Below are 21280 nucleotides of genomic sequence, written 5' to 3'. Positions count from 1 at the left end.
AAATATTGATATAATCAAATAAATAATATGTGTTTATAAGAAAACAAAAAGAGAATGTTATGTATCATGACATGTATATATATATACATATATGACTAGTCTCAATGTAATGCTTGTTGGGTATGGAATTGAATTGAAATGTTTCAGGCAAACATGTTATTCTGCGCATCTGAATCGTGGTATTTTATAAAGATATGATCTAGCTTTAAATATGAATGCTTGATGATTAAGCTGAAGATATTTGGTAAAATGATAATCTTGGTATAAATGTATAAGTGGTACTATAATAAACAAGGTAAAATGAGTATGAGAAACACATGTATGATGACATACAAATGCTATGTTTGTGGTTTAATTGAGGATGTTTAATCATTAAATGAATACCATGTTATATGCTTTTGATTTTGTATAAGTGTGTAAGAGATCAAGGTTGACCAAAGCTTGGAAAATAGCCTAGGTATATTCCACACAGGCAGAGACACGACCATGTGTCTCAGCCGTGTATGGAACACTACTTTGGGACACGGGAGTGTGGAGCCTTAAAGCATGAAATTTCCAAGATTTTTGTAAGTTCTCCGTAGACTCAAATAAGGGACTATGTGTAAGAGAAAGAACGCTTTGAAATATGAATAAAATTTTATGGCTCGTATTTTAGTTTAATGTTTGTATGTTTGTCTGGTAACGCCTCGTACCTTAGCCTGGCCTCGAATACGTGTAAGGGGTGTTACATTTAGTGGTATCAGAGCAGGTTTAGTCGATTCTCGGACTAACATAGCAAGTGTAAGAGTTTAGTTATACATGCCACAAATATGTGATAGTGTGATGTCTCCCGATAAGGACTATTTTGTTTAAAATGAAATATTCTCCAACCGAGCTACATTTGACCATTTGATAGAGATATTGAAGTATTTGAATAAAGTGTAGCTATGATGTGTTAAACTCAGAAAGGTATGAATAAGAATTCGTGATATATGTATATGTGATAATATGTGAGATGAAAGTTTATGTAGTGATATATTTATTCATATTTGTTTGGCCTTCATATGCTGTTGCATGCTTGACTAAATTAATTAGTAAATGTGATGATTAAAGTTATTCAAAATTCATAGAATGTATGAGTGAGTGCACTTGTTTGAAATGAGATAATTGGAAATTTCATGTAAGACAGGTATGAATAATAAATTGTTTGAAGTGGATAGTATGATTATAATGACATATGTGGATAACGAAAAAAATGTGTCATATAGATATATGTCAGAATCGAGTTAGAGACTGTACAACCTCACCCCCTTACCGATGAGGTGTATATAACGGAAATTCATGAGAATCATGTTGACTATGTTCCTAAGTGTGGAATCAAAGAGTTCAGTGATAAAATAATTATAGATATGACCAAAGTCTGAGAATGGTTGACAAGTGAAGGATAGAGTTAGAGAAATATCAGAGTTTACTGAGTTATCTTGGGATTCAAATTGATGACAAAGTATTTCTGAAAGTATCGTCTTGAAAACAATTAGTTAGTAATGCTGGAAATTATGAGAAAGATACTAAACCTCACTCCGGTAAGATTTTCGAGGACGAAAATCTCTGAAGGGGGGAGAGTTGTAATAGCCCAAAATTGGGTCAAGTTGGAACAGAGGTTTCGGGACCACAAAATCTGAGATATAAATAATTATTTTATGATTATTTTGAGGTCTATGATATGATTGAATGATTGTGTGAAAATTTCGTGAAGAAATTCTATGCATAAATTGCTTAATTCGAAGTTAGGGACTAAATTGAATAAGTTGCAAAACTTGCATTCTAGAAGTTTCTAGTATGAAATTGATTTGAAATATTAATTAGGAGGTCTTAAATAGCAATTTTACCAATTTCTAAGTTATGGACAAAAATTGGATATGGATGGAATTTTTGGAAAGTTTAGTAGTAAGGGTATTTTGGTCATTTAGGGGTAAAATGAATTAAAATACAAAATTAAAAGCCAATTTTGCTCATCTTCTTCACCATGGACGTGTATACCAAGTGAGACTCCATGGCTAGGGTTTTCAAGCTTCCCAAGCTCAATTGTAAGTCCATTCTAACCCCGTTTTTCAAGTTCTTTACGTTTTTGGAGTCCCGGTAACTTGATTTAGCTTATGCTAGCAATAATTCAACATAGGGTCCATATTTGGAAAAATACCCATAGGTAAAATTTGTGTATTCTGGTGTTTTATGATACAATATGAGGTTTTAAATTATGTTAGACAACTTGTGCTACTCGGTTTTAAGTGAAAACGAGCAAAAGGGCTTAATCGGTAAAAATACCTAATAGTCATAAGTATATGTTAGAGTGAGAATTTGATGTTTCCATAGAAGGGAAAAGTGATCATCATGTCATAAAACATAAGAATAAGGGATGAAGTTTAATTCCCGAGCCTAGGGGCAAAAGTGTAAATATGCAAAAGTTTAGGGGCAAAATTGTAATTTTTCCAAAGTTTGAGTTAAGGACTGTTTTGAATAGTACATTAATTAAATAAGTAAAATATGATGTTTTAGATCCCGGAAAACGAGATTTGAACCTAGAATGAGAGAAAAATCGAAAATTGGGAAAGTTGGTAAAATGGCCGTTTTAATATCAAGGTAAGTTCATATGTATAATAAGCATTAATTTATGCATGTTTCAATGTAAAATTGATATATTTACTATGATCTCTGAGGTGTTGAAAGTATGTAAGTTGGTATGATAATAATACAACAATAACGCTGTAATTTATATTTGAAAGTTAAATTTAGTGAATTAATTTAATTATGTTAAATTAAATGATTATGGTGCCAAGTTTATGAATTGATTTAAAAATATGTCTATGGTACATGAAGTGCATTGAATTATCATACATAAATGTGATTTCTATGATTACGGATATTATGGGAAATTGTAAGTTCATATGATTTTTAATAAGACAATGTGTAATTTAATGTTATTGCGTTGATATTAAATGAGATGTAAGTTTATATGTAAGTAATACATCACTATTACTTGTATTATGATATTTTATAAAAATATTGGAAATATGTTTGTGGATAATTACTTGATTGGTGAAATTGTTGGAAAAGAGAGAGAAATCCCGGTTGAACCTTCGGAAAGATTGGACGATACAGATGGTATGTAGCTAGGTCACATGTATAGTGCTGAGTGCACATCATGTGTACAAGAGAGCTACAAGACATTATGATGTAGCTAGGTCGCATGGGTGATACTATGTGTACACCATGTAGACAAGAGAGCTACGGGATATATGTAGCTAGGTCGCATGCGTGGTTCCAAGTGAAGGACACCATGTAGACAAGAGAGCTATAAGATAAACTGGCTAGGTCACATGGGTGGTACTATGTGTTCACCATGTGTACAAGAGAGCCGAACTATATGATGGGTGGAGCTATGTGTTGAAACCACCGAGTATCGAGGATTGATCCGAAGTGTTGAACGGGAGACTCTCTATGTATTGCTTTGTGAGTTTTGTGATGAATAAGTGCAGGAACTTGGTTATGTGAATGATGTGTTCATTAAGTGACCAGGATGTGGTAAGGTTATAAACAAGTAAGATATACATGAGGATGATTTTATGGTGACCTTGTGATCATGGGCCTATACTTGTGATGTATGAAATGTGGTGAAAATTATTTGTGATATGTATGTTAAAATGAGGTTAATACAAAGAAAGTGTGAAATAGTGAATTAGCAATAAAACTGTTTTGGACAGTAGCAGTGACGTGATTTTGAAAAATCACCAAAAATAGTATAAATTGAATCAGAGACTGAATGAGATATCAAATTAAATATTAATGAGTCTATTTTCATATAAAATAAACATAAAAAGAAAAGGAGTTCTATATTTTGATATATTTATGTTTTCGTGAGACTGAGTCAAAATGATTACGTGATCCCCTGTTCTGACTTTGGAAAATCACAAAAATTTGGAGAAAAATAATTAGAGGCTTAAAATTATATTTTTAAAATCTATAATGAGTCTATTTTCAAGATAAATCAACAAGAACATTATCCGAGTTCTGTACTGTGAGATAATTATTTTTAGTGATGAGAGGTCAGAACTGTCAGAAAGTGAAATAGGGGAAATTTTAATGAATAAACTGTACTAATTGGCTAAACCAAAAATTATGAAAATTTTATGGTGGAACGCTATGTGAGTCTAGTTTTAGGGGAAATTTACGGATCTTAATTTGGATCTCTGTAGCTCGAATTATAAATAATTAAGTGACTATGACTCGTGTGGACAGTTTGATGTGAACATTTAGTAGTAAATTGTGAAATCGTACTTACAAGAATGCTATATACATTAAGGATGTGGAATGGAGAGGAGGAGGAGGAAAATAAATATATGTGGAATACATGGAAACTATGGTATATAGAATATTGATATAATCAAATAAATAATATGTGTTTATAAGAAAACAAAAAGAGAATGTTATATATCATGACATGTATATATATATGACTAGTCTCAATGTAATACTTGTTGGGTATGGAATTGAATTGAAATGTTTCAGGAAAATATGTTATTCTGCGCATCTGAATGTGGTACTTTATAAAGATATGATCTAGCTTTAAATATGAATGCTTGATGATTAAGCTGAAGATATTTGGTAAGATGATAATCTTGGTATAAATGTATAAGTGGTACTATAATAAACAAGGTAAAATGAGTATGAGAGACACATGTATGATGACATACAAATGCTATGTTTGTGGTTTAATTGAGGATGTTTAATCATTAAATGAATACCATGTTGTATGCTTTTGATTTTGTATAAGTGTGTAAGAGATCAAGGTTGACCAGAGCTTGGAAAATAGCCTAGGTATATTCCACACAGGCAGAGACACGACCATGTGTCTCAACCGTGTATGGAACACGACTTTGGGACACGGGCGTGTGGAGCCTTAAAGCTTGAAATCTCCAAGATTTTCGTAAGTTCTTGGTTTAGTCCCAAGCCCTTTCTGAAGTATGTTTTGGGCTCCGTAGACTCAAATAAGGGACTATGTGTAAGAGAATGAATGCTTTGAAATATGAATAAAATTTTATGGCTCGTATTTTAGTTTAATGTTTGTATGTTTGTCTCGTAATGCCTCGTACCTTAGCCCGGCCTCGGATACGAGTAAGGGGTGTTACAAACAGTTTCCTTAATAAAATCTTTTTCATAGTATGGAGCATTATGAAAGTCACAAATAATCTTAGGGGTTACTCACACAAACTTCCTTCACATAGTTACCGTTTCCCATATATGACCACGTCTAGACTCTTGGAACCGTAATGATGCATAAAATTCTTGAACAACGGGGACCACAGCACTATCTTTAGGGATAGTCCAAAAACGTTCCTACCTATGATATCTGACTAAAGGCCATATTTACTTACACAAAATCATTGATGGATCAAATTCCCTTTCTTGGATAGAGGTTTTTCCTTGAAGTTTAATAAAATATTTTTCAATATCCGGGTTTGAAAAATTAGAGGGATTTGGAATCGTTTATGTTTTTGGTTCATTAGTTTTATCGTCTATGTTTTTGGTTCATTAGTTTGTCTAACTTTTCTAGGTGGCATGATATCTAATGTTACTGACTAATAAACTAATTAAGCAATTTATTTCAATAGAACAATAAGAATGAAGATACGAACCCTTAACCTTGCATGAATTGTTGGGTTCCTTATCACGTTTTTGTTTTGTGCATTGTTCCTAGATATTCTTTCATCTTTTCCTACATCACGTGAGATCGAGAGAAGGAATACCTCAACACAAATCAAGAAGCAAAAGAAAAGGGTGAGTTTTTAGTGTTTTAGGGGGTTTTGGGAGATTTAAGAGATTAAATGGGGTAAAGTGTGTTTAAATAGGAGTTAAATATGCTTTTAGGTTAAAAATAGGTGTTTAGGGTGGTTAAAATTGGGTAAATGAAGGGTTAGTTTGCCAGGTTGTGCGAATAAGTAGGGTAAACCCTACAAAAAATTGCAACCTCTGTGTTGCGACATCACTAATAGCTTACCATCTTCACGACACAGGGGTTCTGTGTCGCGACATATCCTTCAATTTGGAATTTTAGGGGGATTGCCCTCCAACTCGAGACTCGATTCTGCCATGGCGCAACGTTGGGGTGGTTGCTTTAGTTCCCGCATTCTTCACGACGCATCGTGACACTTGGTTGTCGTGTTGCGACACCAAGTGTATGTCAGTTCAAATTTCATATTTAAGGATGTCTATGTCTTAAATGAACATATGTCAAATAAAATTTAACAATTAAAATCTGTGGTTAGCTAAATATACAGTAATTTACAACAGTTAAGCAATTCAAATATTTTTTAAGTTTTACTATCAAATTCATCTGACAATATCATTAGTTCACTGATGGATGATTCTTCTGTTCTATTAGTATTAGTCCATCTTCCATTGTTCCATTCCACCTGAGCCAGCTTGTCTCTTTCCTTAAACCTGTTTATTCTTTCTGCATGGATAAAAGGAAGTGTGTCCCTTGAATCAAGAATGTTAGAAACAAATAATTTTTTGTATTGCTCTCCTAACTTCCTCCTACCTTTCTCACTTAGTTGATGGTCACATTTAAAAGTTTCAGTCTCACCACTGATTTTCATAGTTAACTCATTTCTCTATTAATCAATGGTGGACCTAGAAATGGTCAGGAAAAGTTTACCAAACAATATCGATATTTCACAATCTTTTTCAAAATCAAGCACCACAAAATCTACTAGAATAATGAAACTGCGCACTTTGACTAACACATCCTCTAGTACACTTCAGGATGAAATGAAGATCTATCGGCAAACTATAGAGTTATATGCGTATTTTTAAGATCTCCTAACCCGAGTTTTTCTAAAACAGATAAAGGCATCAAATTAATACTAGCTCTTAAATCACATAGAGCTCTATTAAAATAGATGCTCCCTATCTCTGTGGAAATAGTAAAACTTCCCGAGTCTTTTAATTTTTGGGGAACCCGTCTTAAGATAATAGCACTATAGGAAATGCTTATACTAACTTGTTCACCTACCTTAATTTTCCTATGTCTAGACATAATTTTCTTTAAAAACTTGGTGTACATAGAAAATTTCTCTATTAATTCAATTAAAGGCAGGTTAGAATTTAATGTTTTGAACAAGTTTAGGAAACATACAAATTCATCCCTATTCTGCTTTTGTTTTTTCTCCAGTCTCGAAGAGAATGAGATTTTTGCACTGGCAGAATCTTTAGTTAATTCCTTCACTACCTCCGTCGCCAGTGTGGTTACCTCCTCTAGCTTTGGCTCATCTTTAGCTTCCAAGTATTCCTCTTGAGGATCATCAATATTTTCCACAATTTTCTCTAGAGTAGTGTTTTTGGACTACTTAGTACTTCGCCCAATCGGAGCGCAATCGCTTTTACGTGCTCCTTACCTTCTCTCCATGGATTATCTTTTATGTTTGTGGGAATACCTTGCTAATTTTTCTTTTGATGTCACCCATCATGCTCATCAAATTGACTCATTTTGTAATAGCCCAATTTTAGTGAAATTAGAATAGTGGTTACGGGACCACAAATTTGAGGTTTTAAAATTTATTTTAATATTATTTTATGGTCTACAACATGATAGTATTATTGTATAAAAAAATTGTTAAGAAATTTTACCGTTTGTATGTTCAATTTGTGGAAAAGGACTAAATTTCATAAAGTGCGAAAGTTGTGTTCTATTAGCTAAAGGTATAAAATAGCTATAGAACTTTAAGTGGAGGTCCTTATTTGGTAATTAGACCATTAAATGAGTTAGTGGATGTGCATGGCATGGTATTTATGAAAATTTTAAAGTTAAGTAAGGGAAATTAGGTAATTAGCCAATTAAAGATAAAAATAAAATAAAACAAATTAGTTATCATCTTTACACTTGCATGAGCTAAAAATTTCAACAAAGAAAACACCATTTAAGACCTTCAAAGGTTCGACCAAGCTCATCCTTACATGTATGTGCCTTTTTGTCTCGTTTTTAATGATTTTTATGTTTCTGGGATCGATGTAGCTTAACCTAGCTAGCCCAGGGACTAATTTGCAAAATGGTTGAAGGATTCGGGTTTTACCATTGATGAATATGTTAGGGTTTTGAAGTTTAATGGAAGAAAATGAATTTTGTTTTCAATTAAACAACTTTTGTTCAGTGAATTTTAATGAAATTACCATAGGGGTTGAATTGAAGAATGTCAAAATTGAGTGTTAAATATGTGGATTTGTGATGTGTATGGGCTTCTATGTGCACGTAGGATATTCAGCTAGGCTTGGGTGTAGTGAAATTTCATGAATTTCATTTTTATGAGCCTAGGGACTAAATTGTAAAGAAATTAAATGTTTAGGAGTAAAATGGTAATTTTGCCATAAAATGGAATTGGATTGAATTGAATAGAATAAATATTAAATTAGTTAAATTTGATTGTATATATAAAAAAAGCCACATTCAGAATTAGATCAGAGGAAAGACAAAGTAGTGGATTGATCGTTCGATTTTCTCCGTATTAATTCGAGGTAAGTTCGTATGCTATTAAGCATTAAATTATATATATTAAATTATTTATTATTATAATTGTAATAATATGGCTATACGAAAATAATCGACGAAGATTCAACGACTTATGGATTAGATCCCGGTTGAACCTTAGGAATAGATGGGATACATATGACATGTCATTAGGGGTTACTGTGTTTTGGGTACTAGTCTCGTATGTCTTACCTATGGCTATGTTTTTGGCATGTTTCGCAGTTACTTTACAGCTTGTGTAAGTAACACCGTGTAGCTACGTCTTGACTGGCAGCTTCTGTGAGCAGACCAGTGATGGCTTGAGAGTGAGCATCTATATGAGATATGAGATTGAGGTGGTTTCGACCACGTCTTGGCACTTAGTGTGCAAGAAAATCGAGTATCCCATAGTATTCCAAATGGTTCAACGGGCACAGTGATGATTTGAGGTTACATGAGTTCAATTTGAACTAGTATAGGTATTTATGTGAAATAAGAGAAGTGTTTTATAATTGATATATAAATACATGGCAAACATGATTATGATTGTGTGATAGGCTTTGGGCTAAATAAAGTTGCACCTATGCTTTTATTTTTATTTACCTAAATTACGGATGATTTGGTATGTTGTATTTATTAGTCATATGAACTTATTAAGCATAATTACTTATTCCATTTTAATTTCTGTGTTTTATAGTGATTTAGAAGCTCGCTCGATTTGGAAGTTGTTGGAGATCGTGTCACACTATCAAAATTTTATTTTGGTACATTGGACTTTATATTCTGGGTTAAATGGCATGTATAGGTATTTTGGCTAATGTGGCCTATATGTTCTATTGTGTATTTTGCGAATTGATTTGGCTTGAAAATGGTATATGTGTTGATATGTAAAAAAATGTAAATGGCTTTATGATATGTGGTGTATAGTTTTTATATGAATGCCTTGCTTATGAGATTGTGTGTTAGCACTAAATGGTTGTGTTTTAGATATGTATATGCTAAGTTTTAGGCACAATGTCTCATTTATGTGATTGACCATTTAGGTAGACTTTGGAAGTATATTTAGTATGTTTAAAAGTGGTCATATGAATGTGCTTATGGATATCATGTAGAATGTGTAGATAGTACATGATATAAACTTGATATTGGTTGGTTTTGAGTGCTAATTTATGCTATGATTATGTTCAAATTGATATGTATAGGTTGGTACGAATGTGGGTGAGGAATCTGGCTCAGTAAATTGCCTTTTTTTGTCCACACGGGCAAAGACACGGGCGTGTGTCTTAGCCGTGTGTGACACACGTTCAGGTGACACGGCCGTTTGTCCCCTAATACTTCTATAGGAATCAAGTCAGTAGCTTTACAAGGCCTAACACACGGGCGTGTGGCTTGGCCATGTGGCACAAGTCAATATACCTTCTAGTTTTCACACGGCCTAGCACATCATTTTGAAGGGTACACGACCTGGCACACGGGCGTGTAGTTGGCCGTGTAACCCAAGTCAGTGAGTTACACGGGCTGGGGCACAGCCGTGTGTCCCCATTTCAAATGCCCACAAAGCCTGAGACACGGGCGTGTCTCTTGGCCATGTGAGACACACGGCTTGACAACACAGGCATGTGTCCCCTGCACTTTGAAAAATGTTAATATTTTTCTAAAAATTTCTTGAGTACTTGATTTAGTCTCAAACCAATTTTAACGTCTATTTGGTTGCCTCAAGGGCTCATATTGACTGTATGAATGTAATTGAATGGTTTTTGGTCTGATTGATAATTGATTATGAAATGTATGATTATTTATGTTGTATTTTTGGTTATGATCCGTAACTCTATTCCAGCGTCGGATATGGGTTAGGGGTGTTACATTTGTTGGTATCAAAGCCATGGTTTAGTTGATTCTCTGACTAACGTAGCATATGTGAGTCTAGCTATACATGCCATTTATTAACCTGTAATACTGTGACTGTTTCTGATAGTTTAAAATCATGTTTTTCATATAGCAATAGACTCCAATCGAGCAAACTCTGATGATGTTGAAAGTAACAAGTCGGCCTCCATTCGCGGGGTAGCATCGTCTGAGTTTAGACCTGTGTCTGAGGGTTATGGATGAGAGGCTAAGGAAGCCTTCTTCCATATGATGAATGAGTGGTTCGCTGAATTTATCTGAATGAATTCGGCTGCTCAGCAACCTCTACCCCCACCTTTTCCCCAACCAGTCCCCGTAGCTCCTCAAGTCTTAGAGCTGGTACACATGAACAAACCACCAGTAGATAAAATTCGAAAATATGGGGCTGAAGTGTTTAGAGCTACAATTGATGATGACCTTGAGAGAGTTGAGTTTTGGCTTGAGAACACAATTTGGGCCTTTGATGAATTGTCTTGTACGCCAACAGAATGTGTGAAATGTACTGTGTCTTTTCTAAAAGATGCTGCATATCAGTGGTAGAGCTCATTAATATCTGTAGTGCCGAGAGATCGGGTCACATGGGAATTCTTTCAGAAGGAATTCAGAAAGAAATATATAAGTCAACGGTTTTTGATCAAAAGCGCAAGGAATTTATAGAGTTGAAACATGGTCGTATAACCATATCTGGATATGAAAGAGAGTTTGTAAGGCTGAGTAAGTATGCCTGTGAATGTATTCCAACCGAGGTGGTTATGTGTAAACGGTTTGAAGACGAGTTGAATGAAAACATTAAGCTCTTAGTCAGAATTCTTAAACTGAAAGAATTTGTGGTTTTAGTTGATAGAGCTCACAAGGCTAATAAGCTTAGCAAAGAAAAGAGAAGAGTCGATTCTGAAGCTAGAGATTTGAGAAAGAGGTCAACGGGTAAATCATATCATTCATCATCAAAGAAATCAAAGGATTTTCATAACCGTTTGACCGCTTCAGTGGGGTATTCCAACAGAGATCGTGGTAAACAACGCACAGGTTCAAAAGCTCAAGCCACTTCAGTAGCAAGCGTTGGTAGTGTTAAGGCGAACAAACTTGAGTGTCAACGGTGTGGTAGGCGAGATTTTGGAGAATGTTGGATGAATGATAGAGCTTGTTTTAGATGTGGCTTGCAGGAGTATTTTATCCATGATTGTCCTAAGTTACACGAGAAAGACAAACTTCTGACTACTCGATTGAGCAATACAGCTGCAAGAGGGAGACCACCCCAAAATATTGGAAATATGAGTGGTAGCCGAGGCACAGCAAAGGATTTTGCTGTGAGATCCAAGGCTCAAGTGCCAACTAGAGCTTATGCTATTCACGCTCGCGAAGTTGCATCAGCGCCAGATGTTATCATCGATACTTTCTCTCTTTTTAACACTGATATAACTGCTTTGATTGATCTCGGATCAACCCATTCATATGTATGTACAAACTTAGTGTCTAGTAAGAGTTTACCTATTGAGTCCACTGAGTTTGTGGTTAAAGTATCGAACCCCTTAGGTCAATATGTTCTAATTGATAAAGTCTGCAAGAATTGCCTTTTGATTACTCGAGGTTATTGTTTTCCAGCTGATTTGATGCTTTTACTGTTTGCTCAGTTTGATGTAATTTTGGGTATGGATTGGTTGACTCTGCATGATACTGTTGTAAACTGTAGACGAAAGATTATTGAGTTGAAATGTTAGAATGGGTAGACTCTTCGTATTGAATCCGATGATTGTAATATCGACTATGCTAGCACAAAAATATGTAAGAAAGGGTTGCAATGCTTACCTTGCATATGTACTTGATACAAAAGTGTCTAAATCGAAGATTGAATCAGTGCCAGTGGTTTGTGAATATCCAGATGTGTTTCTAGAAGAGTTAATCGAATTGACACCGATCAGAGAGGTTGAGTTTGCTATTGAGTTAGTACTGGGAACATCACCAATGTCGATAGCTCCGTACAGAATGGCTCTGACATAGTTGAAAGAATTGAAAGCCTCGTTGCAAGAGTTAACAGATAGAGGTTTTGCACGACCGAGTTTCTTGTCTTGGGGTACACTAGTTTTATTTGTAAAGAAGAAAGATGGATCAATGAGACTGTGTATCGATTATCGATAGCATAACAAGGTTACGATTAAGAATAAGTATCCTTTGTCGAGAATTGGTGATTTATTTTATCAGTTGAAAGGAGCAACATTATTTTCAAAGATTGATTTATGATTTGGTTATTATCAATTGCAGGTTAAAGATTTAGATGTGCCAAAAACTACATTCAGAACCAGGTACGGGCATTATGAATTTTTTATTATGCCGTTTGGGTTAACTAACGCTCCTGCAGTTTTTATGGATTTGATGAATAGAATTTTTAGACCGTATTTAGATAGATTCGTTGTTGTATTCATTCATGATATTCTAATCTATTCCCGAGATGAGTCCGAATATGCCGAGCATTTGAGGATTGTGTTACAAACATTGAGAGATAAACAACTATTTGCTACATCAAATGTGAGTTTTGGCTTCGAGAAGTTAGGCCTTTTGGACACATTGTTTCGGCAGAAGGCATCAGAGTTGATCCGAGCAAGATTTCAGCGGTTGTTGAATGAAAACCACCAAGAAACATATCTGAGGTAAGAAGTTTCCTGTGATTAGTGGGCCATTATTGAAGATTCGTTAAAGGGTTCTCAATGGTAGCTACACTGATGGCTCAGTTATCACAGAAGGACGTAAAGTTTGAGTGGTCTGAGAAATGTCAATAAAGTTTTAATCGGTTGAAAGCACTGTTAATTGAAGCACCAATTTTGGTTCAGCCTGAGTTAGGTAAAGAATTTGGGATTTTCAATGATGCGTCATTGAACGGTTTAGGATGTGTTTTAATGCAAGAAGGCAAAATGATAGCGTATGCTTCCAGACAATTAAAGACGCGCAAGAAGAATTATCTGAAACATGATTTGGAGTTAGCTGCAATCATGTTTGCATTGAAAATTTGGTGACACAATTTGTTCGCTGAAAAATGCCACATATTTACTGATCATAAGAGCTTGAAGTATTTGATGTCATAAAAAGATTTAAACTTGAGACAGTGAAGATGGCTTGAATTGTTGAAAGACTATGAGTTAGTAATTGATTATCACCTAGGGAAAGCAAATGTAGTCGCAGATACTTTGAACAGAAAATCTTTGTTTGCACTGAGAGCGATGAATACGCGATTGAACTTGTTTGGTGATGGTTTGATCATAGCTGAGTTAAAATTTAAACCGATGTTTTTATAACAAATTTGCGAGGATTAGAAATGTGATAATGAATTACAAGCTAAAAGAGTCTAGTGCGAGTTGACTACTGATTCAGAGTTTCAGATCAGATTTGCTGATTATTTGTTATTCCGAGGTAGAGTTTGCGTGCCAAAGAATCCCGAGCTTATACATAAAATTTTACACAAAGCACACAGTGGTAGCTTGTTTGTTCATCCGGGTAATACTAAGATGTAAAGTGATTTGAAATAGATGTTTGGTGGTCGGGCATGAAACATGACATTTCTGAATTTGTGTCGAGATGTTTGATTTGTCAATAGGTTAAACTCAAACATCAAGTACTGTCAAGACTATTATAACCAGTAATGATACCGAAGTGGAAATGGGATAGAGTTACGATTGATTTCGTATCGGGATTACCTCTGTCTTCGAAAAAGAAAGATGCTATCTGGCTTGTTTTGACCATTTGATGAAGTCTGTACATTTTATTCCGATACGTACAAACTTCTCACTTGGAAAATTAGCCAAATTGTATATTTCTGAGATTGTGAGATTGTACGGAGTGCCAGTCTCCATTATTTCAGATAAAGATCCGCAGTTTATATCATGATTTTGGAAGAAGCTACAAGAAGCTTTGGGTACGCGGTTGCATTTTAGCACTGTATTTCATCCTAAAATCGATGGTCAATCTGAGAGGGTGATTCAGATTCTCGAGGACATGCTTCATTGCTATGTTTTAGAATTCGAAGGTAATTGAGAAAAATATTTATTGTTGATTGAATTTGCATATAAATAGCTTCCAATTGAGCATAAGATGGCAACGTATGAAGCTTTGTAGGGTCGTAAATACTGAACTCCATTGTACTGGGCCGAGCTTAGTGAGAAAAAGATACACAGGGTTGATTTGATCTGAGATATCGAAGAGAAAGTGAAAGTGATTCGTGACAGTTTCAAAGCTACTTCAGATTGATAGAAATCGTACACGGATTTGAAGCGTAAAGGTATTGAATTTTAGATTGGTGATAAAATGTTTCTAAAAGTATCACCTTGGAAAAGAATTCTTCGATTTGGTCACAAAGGAAAGTTAAGTCCACAATTTATTGGACCGTATGAGATTATCGAGAGAATCAGACTAGTGGCTTACCAACTTCAATTACCGTTAGAGTTGAAAAAGATTCATAATGTGTTTCATGTATCTATTTACGACGGTATCGATCGGACCCATCGCATATAATTTCTTTGACCTAAGTAGAGATTCAGTCCGATATGTCGTATAACGAAGAGCCGATTAGAATTTTAGCTCGAGAGGTCAAAGAGTTAAAAAACAAAAGAATAGCCTTAGTGAAGATTTTTTGGCATCGTCACGATATTGAGTAGGCTACTTGGGAACCCGAGGAAACCATGAGAAATCAATACCCTAACCTATTTTCTGGTAAGATTTTCAAGGACGAAAATTTCTTAGGGGGAAAGTTGTAACGACCCGTTTTTAGTGAAATCAAGATAGTGGTTTTGAGACCACAAATTTGAGGTCGTAAAATTTATTTTAATATTTTTTTGTGGTCTACAGCATGATAGTATTATTGTATAAAAAATTTGTTAAGAAATATTACCATTTTTATGCTCAATTTGTGAAAAAAATACTAAACCGCGTAAAATGTGAAAGTTGTGTTCTATTAGCTAAAGGTGTAAAATAGCTATATAACTTTAATTGGAGGTCCTTATTTGGTAATTATACCATTAAATGAGTTAGTGGATGTGCATGGCATGCTAATTATGAAATTTTTAAAGTTAGTTAAGGGCAATTAGGTAATTAGCCAATTAAAGATAAAAATAAAATAAAACAAATTAGTTATCATCTTCAAACTTGCATGAGCTGAACATTTCAGTAAAGAAAACACCATTGAAGACCTTCAAAGGTTCAGCCAAGCTCATCCTTGCATGTAGGTGCATTTTTGTCTCGTTTTTAATAATTCTTATGTTTTTGAGATTGTTGTAGCTTAACCTAGCTAGCCCGGGGACTAATTTGCAAAATGGTTGAAGGTTTAGGGTTTTACCTATGACAACCTGAATTAGGGCCTAATTGGAATAGTGGTTTTGTGACCATAAATTCGAGATAGAAATAATTATTTTTATAATTTTTTTGGGGTTTATGATATGATTTCATGATTTCGTAAAAATTTCGTGATGAAATTCTATGCATTGAGCGCTTAAGTTGAGATTAGGGACTAAATCGAATAAATTGCAAAACTCGTGTTTTAGAAGTTTTTTGTATGAAATTGCTTTGGGATATTAACTAGGAGGTCTTAAAAAGAAATTTAACCAATTCCTAAGTTATGGACAAAAGTTGGACATGGAGGGAATTTTTGGAAAGTTTAGTAGTAAGGGCATTTTGGTCATTTGTATATTAAATGAAATAAAATGGGAAAAATAACACAAAATTGGTCATCATCTTCACTAGTTGCTGCCGGAATTTGCTCTCCTCCATAGCTAGGGTTTCTTCAACTTTCAAGCTTCATAGTAAGTGATTTCAAGCCCCGTTTTTAATGTTCTTCACATTTTTGAAATCCTCGTAGCTCGGTTTACCTATTTCTACCATTATTTTGAGTTAGGGTTTATGTTTAAAAATTTACTCATGAATGATAGGCATGTATTTTGTTGTTTGATGGTAGAATATGAATGTTTGAAGTTAGGAGAACGATCTTTTCTAAGCGATTTTTAGCGAAAACGAGCAAAACGACATAATCGATAAAAATACCTATTGTTCATAACTATGTGTTAGAGTGAGAATTTGATGTTGCCATAAAAGAGAAAAATGATCAATAGGTCATTAAATATAAGAATAAGGGCTGAAATTAAATTTCCGAGCCTTGAGGAAAAATCGTAATTTTGTAAAAGTTAGGGGGCAAAAATGTAATTTTTGTATAATGTGATTTTTGGATTAAAATAAATAGTTCGAGTGTTAAATGAGCTAAATATGTTGTTATAGATCAAGAAAGGAGTGGAATCAACCTCGAACGGGGGAAGGAGAAAGTTTTGGACTAAATTGCAAAATTCCCATATTTTACACCGAGGTAAGTTTGTATGTAAATAATACATTAATTTCATTTACATTTTTATATTCCAGCGTATTATATATATATACTAGCTGATGTTGAAGTATAAATCGACTTGAAAGAATGGAAATAAGTAATAGAGAGAAAGATCCCGGTTGAACATTCGGAAAGATCGAATAAAATAGATGGAGCGTAGCTAGGTCACATGTATGGTGCTGAGTGCACATCATGTGTACAAGAAAGCTACGAGATACTATGTAGTAGCTAGGTCACATGCGTGATACGGGATGTATCCCATGTAGACAAGAGAGCTACGGGAGAGATAAATGTAGCTAGGTCACATGCGTGATTCCAAGTGAAGAACACCATGTAGACAAGAGAGCTACGAGACAAATTGGCTAAGTCGCATGAGTGGTACTAAGTGTTCACCATGTGTACAAGAGAGCCGAATTAAATGAAATATGATGGTGGGGCTATGTGCTGAAACCATCAAGTATCGAGGATTAATCCAAATTGTTCAACGGGATGGTTTTGTGGTGACATTGTAATCATGGGCCTATACTCACGATGTGTGAAATTTGGTGAAAATGATTTGTGATATATATATATAAGTTAAAATGAGGTTAGTACAAAGAATGTGTGAAAGAGTGAAATTAGCACTAAAACTGTTTTGGACAGTAGCAGTAATGTGATTTTGAAAAATCACCAAAAATATAAGGAATTTAATTAGAGGTTGAATGAGATTTGAAATTAAATCTTAATGAGTCTATTTTCATATAAAAGAAACATAGCAAGCAAAGGAATTCTATATTTTGAGATATTTACAATTGTGTGTGACTTGCTCAGGATGACTATGCGATCCCCTGTTCCAACTTTGAAAAATCATTAAAAATTGTACAAATCACAATAAGAAATATAATTTATATTCCTAAATTCCTTATTGAGTCTAGTTTTCAATGAAATATGTTTCATGGTTATTTGAATTTTTTACTGAGAGAAATTCAATTCGTAGTGAATAGAGGTCAGATCAGTTGAGCTGTGTAACAGGGGAAACTTAAACTAATAAACTATACTAATTTGCTAAACCAAAAATTCTAGAAAAAAATTATTAAGAGTTTTTATGAGTCTAGATTCAGAGAAATTTTACGGATTTTAATTTCAAGTTTCGTAACTCGAGTTATGATTTATTTAGTGATCATGACGCAGGAGGGACAACTTGATCAAATCGGAGTAAATAGTAAAATTAAAAATATGATATAATTGAGTTATGTTGTAAACATATTAGATTCCTTATTTATATACTTACTTACTAGGCTATAAGCTTACTTTCTTTTCTCTCTTTTGTCTTATAGTGTCATCCAGCTAGCACAGGAGTTAGAGATCGTTGAAGATCCGCCCGCACTATCAATACTCTTGGTATTTGAACTCAACATTTTGAAATATGGCATGTATAGTAGACTTAGGTTTAAAATACTAATTATAGTATCAAACTAATCATTTTGTACGAAGCCTTTGAAATTGGTTTGTATTGTTAATGGCATATGTTATAATGATTCATGATCAAATTGCACGCCATATTTTTGTTTGGGTTCTATTTAATAGTATATACTATAATTTGTTAATACCTCGTACCCTGTTCCGGTGACGGATACGGGTAAGGGGTGCTACATTACCATTGATGAATATGTTACGGTTTTAAAGTTTAACGGAAGAAAATGAATTTTGTTATTAGTTAAACAACTTTTGTTAAGTGAATTTTAATGAAATTACCCTTTAGGGGATAAATTGAAAAATGTTAAAATTGAGTGTTAAATGTGTGAATTTGTGATGTGTAAGGGCTTCTACGTGCACATAGGATATTCGACTAGGCTTGGGTGTAGTGAAATTTCATGAATTCCATTTTTACGAGCCTAAGGACTAAATTGTAAAGAATTCAAATGTTTAGGGGAAAAATGGTAATTTTTCCATAAAATGGAATTAGATTGAATTGAATAGAATAAATATTTAATTAGTTAAATTTGATTATATAGATAAAGAAAAGCCACGTTCGGAATTATATCGGGGGAAAGACAAAGTAGTGGATTGATCGGTCAATTTTCTTCATATTAATTCAAGGTAAGTTTGTATGTTAATAAGCATTAAATTATACATGTTTTAAATGCTTTATTATAATAATTGTAATTATATGACTCTACGGAAATACTCGACGAAGATTTGATGACTTATGGATTGGATCCGGTTGAACTTTAAGAATAGATAGGATACAAATGACATGTCATTAGGGGTTACCGTGTTTTGGGTGCTGGTCTCGTACATCCTACTGGTGGATGAGTTTTCGGTATGTGTTATGGTTACTTTACAGTTTGTGTGAGCAGCACCATGTAGCTACGTCTTGACTGACAGCTTGTGTGAGCAAGCCTAGTGATGGCTCGAGAGTGAGCATCTATATGAGATATGAGATTGAGGTGGAATCAAGTCAGTAGCTTCACATTGCCTAGCACACAGGCGTGTGGCTTGGAATATGGCACAAGTTAGTATATCATCCAGTTTTCACATAGCCTGGCACACGAGCGTGTGAGGCCATTTCAAAGCGTACCGGCCTGGCACACGGGCGTATAGTTGGCCGTGTAACCCAAGTTAGTGAGTTATACGGGGTCGGACATAGGCTGGGACACAGTCGTGTGTCACTATTTCGAATGCCCACACGGTCTGAGACACGGGCGTGTCTCTTAGCCAAGTAAGACACATGACCTGACCACATGGGTGTGTGTCCCCTACACTTTAAAAAACTTTAATGTTTCTCTAAAATTTTCTTGAGTCTCGGTTTAGTCTGGAACCACTTTTAAAGTTTATTTGAGGGCCTTGAGGGCTCGTATTAGGGACTATATGAATGTATTTGAATGGTTTTTGATTTGATTGATAATTGATTATGAAATGTATGATTGTTTATGTTGTATGTTTGGTAATGCTACGTAACTCTATTTCGGCATCGAATACGGGTTAAGGGTGTTACACATTTGATCCTCTAGTTTAGTTAATGTTCTTGTTAAATTGGTGCACTCAGATAGCACCTGCTTGGCATTTTATCCAGGGGTTGACCACATGCAGTATGGTCAGTTGGGTTGACCCTTTCTTGAGGTTCTGCAAATAAGGAGGTTGATAATTAGTATTTTTAGCTTGATTTAAGTTGTTACCTCCTTCTTGATTTCCTCCCCATCTCAAGTTTGGGTGATCCCTCCAGCTGGGGTTATACGCATTTGAATAAGGGTTTCCACCCCTATTTCCAATGTAGTTTACAACCTTGGCGGGATTATTGATATAATGTTTGTGTCCTCCATGCATAGACGGTTTAGAAGCAAACTCGATACGGTTAAGTCTATGTTGATATTTTTCATCCTTTAGGATAGTTTTGACCGTAGCAAGTTTCTTTCCATATATGAATCATTCAATCAGCCACTGACAGGAGTTTAATGCCATGGTTTCAATAATTTGATATGCATGATCATACGTCCTATTCATAAGGGCTCCTCCTGTAGCTCTATCTAACCCAGATCATGCGTTTGCATCCAACTTGTTATAAAATACCTGCAGTCGAATCGACTTAGGAAATCTGTGGTGCGGTACTTTTGAATTAACATTTTTAAATGTTCCCATGCCTCTAAGAAACTTTCTATCTTCATCTGCCTAAAGACAAAAATCTCTCTTCTCAGTTGAACTACTTTGCTAATTTGGAAGAACTTCTATAAGAACTTTCTAGTGAGTTCATCCCATGTCGTAATAGACCCTGGTGCCTGCGACCAAGAAAAGGCGTTATAAAGAAAATGATAAAACCGAAGACGAATAGCGTCATTACTGACCTCGTTATACTTACAAGTTTCACAGAATTGGAGAAACCATTTTAAATTTTAATTAGGGCCTTTTGTCATCATGCCCGTAAACTGTAGATTATTTTGGATCATCTGAATCATCGCTGCTTTGATCTCAAAACTATTAGTTGTAATTTCCAGCCTTGCTATATTTCCTGAACCATGTCCAAACTTGGTAAGGCATAATCCCTTAGAGTTCTCTCATTCCGAGGCATATCTAAGTTTGCGGGTAGCTGTGGTACTGGTGGGTTTCCTAAAGCGTTCTAGTCAGCATCACCGAACAGTGGATTTTCATGTGGTACCTTACCTGCAGTAGGTGGTGGTGGATTTTGCATCTATTGTTGCTGCTGTTGTTGTTGTTAGTAGTTTCTTTAGATTATTCTCTCTAAATTTGTTAAAACAACAACATGTGTGCCCTTACTACGAGCCATACACTAAACCCAGAAAGAGAAGATTAGTAACAACAAATAAAATAAAATAGAATCGTATCTATAACTTAAAAATTTTCTAATTATTCTTTCGAAATGCAAAGATTAAAATCAACCTAGTGACATTTCCTCCCCGACAATGATGCCAACAACTTGACTGCCTCCGGACATACCAATTTCCAGAGTGTGAATACTTCAATAAAGTATAGAAATATGAAGCAGT

General features: G+C 34.7%; 1 non-coding gene across 1 annotated transcript; it reads left to right on the top strand.

Annotated features, from left to right (window-relative positions):
• The first annotated feature begins 20370 nt into the window (after positions 1–20370).
• LOC121208732 (small nucleolar RNA R71) lies at positions 20371–20476 on the top strand. Its single transcript, XR_005903861.1, has one exon. It is a non-coding gene; the product is annotated as a small nucleolar RNA R71 (small nucleolar RNA).
• The last annotated feature ends 804 nt before the right edge of the window (positions 20477–21280 follow it).

The sequence above is a fragment of the Gossypium hirsutum genome, chromosome A10 (genome assembly GCF_007990345.1).
Source record: "Gossypium hirsutum isolate 1008001.06 chromosome A10, Gossypium_hirsutum_v2.1, whole genome shotgun sequence".
Taxonomy (NCBI): domain Eukaryota; kingdom Viridiplantae; phylum Streptophyta; class Magnoliopsida; order Malvales; family Malvaceae; genus Gossypium; species Gossypium hirsutum.
The sequence above is the reverse complement of the archived record's forward strand: the minus strand, read 5'-3'. Positions and strand labels throughout refer to the sequence as shown.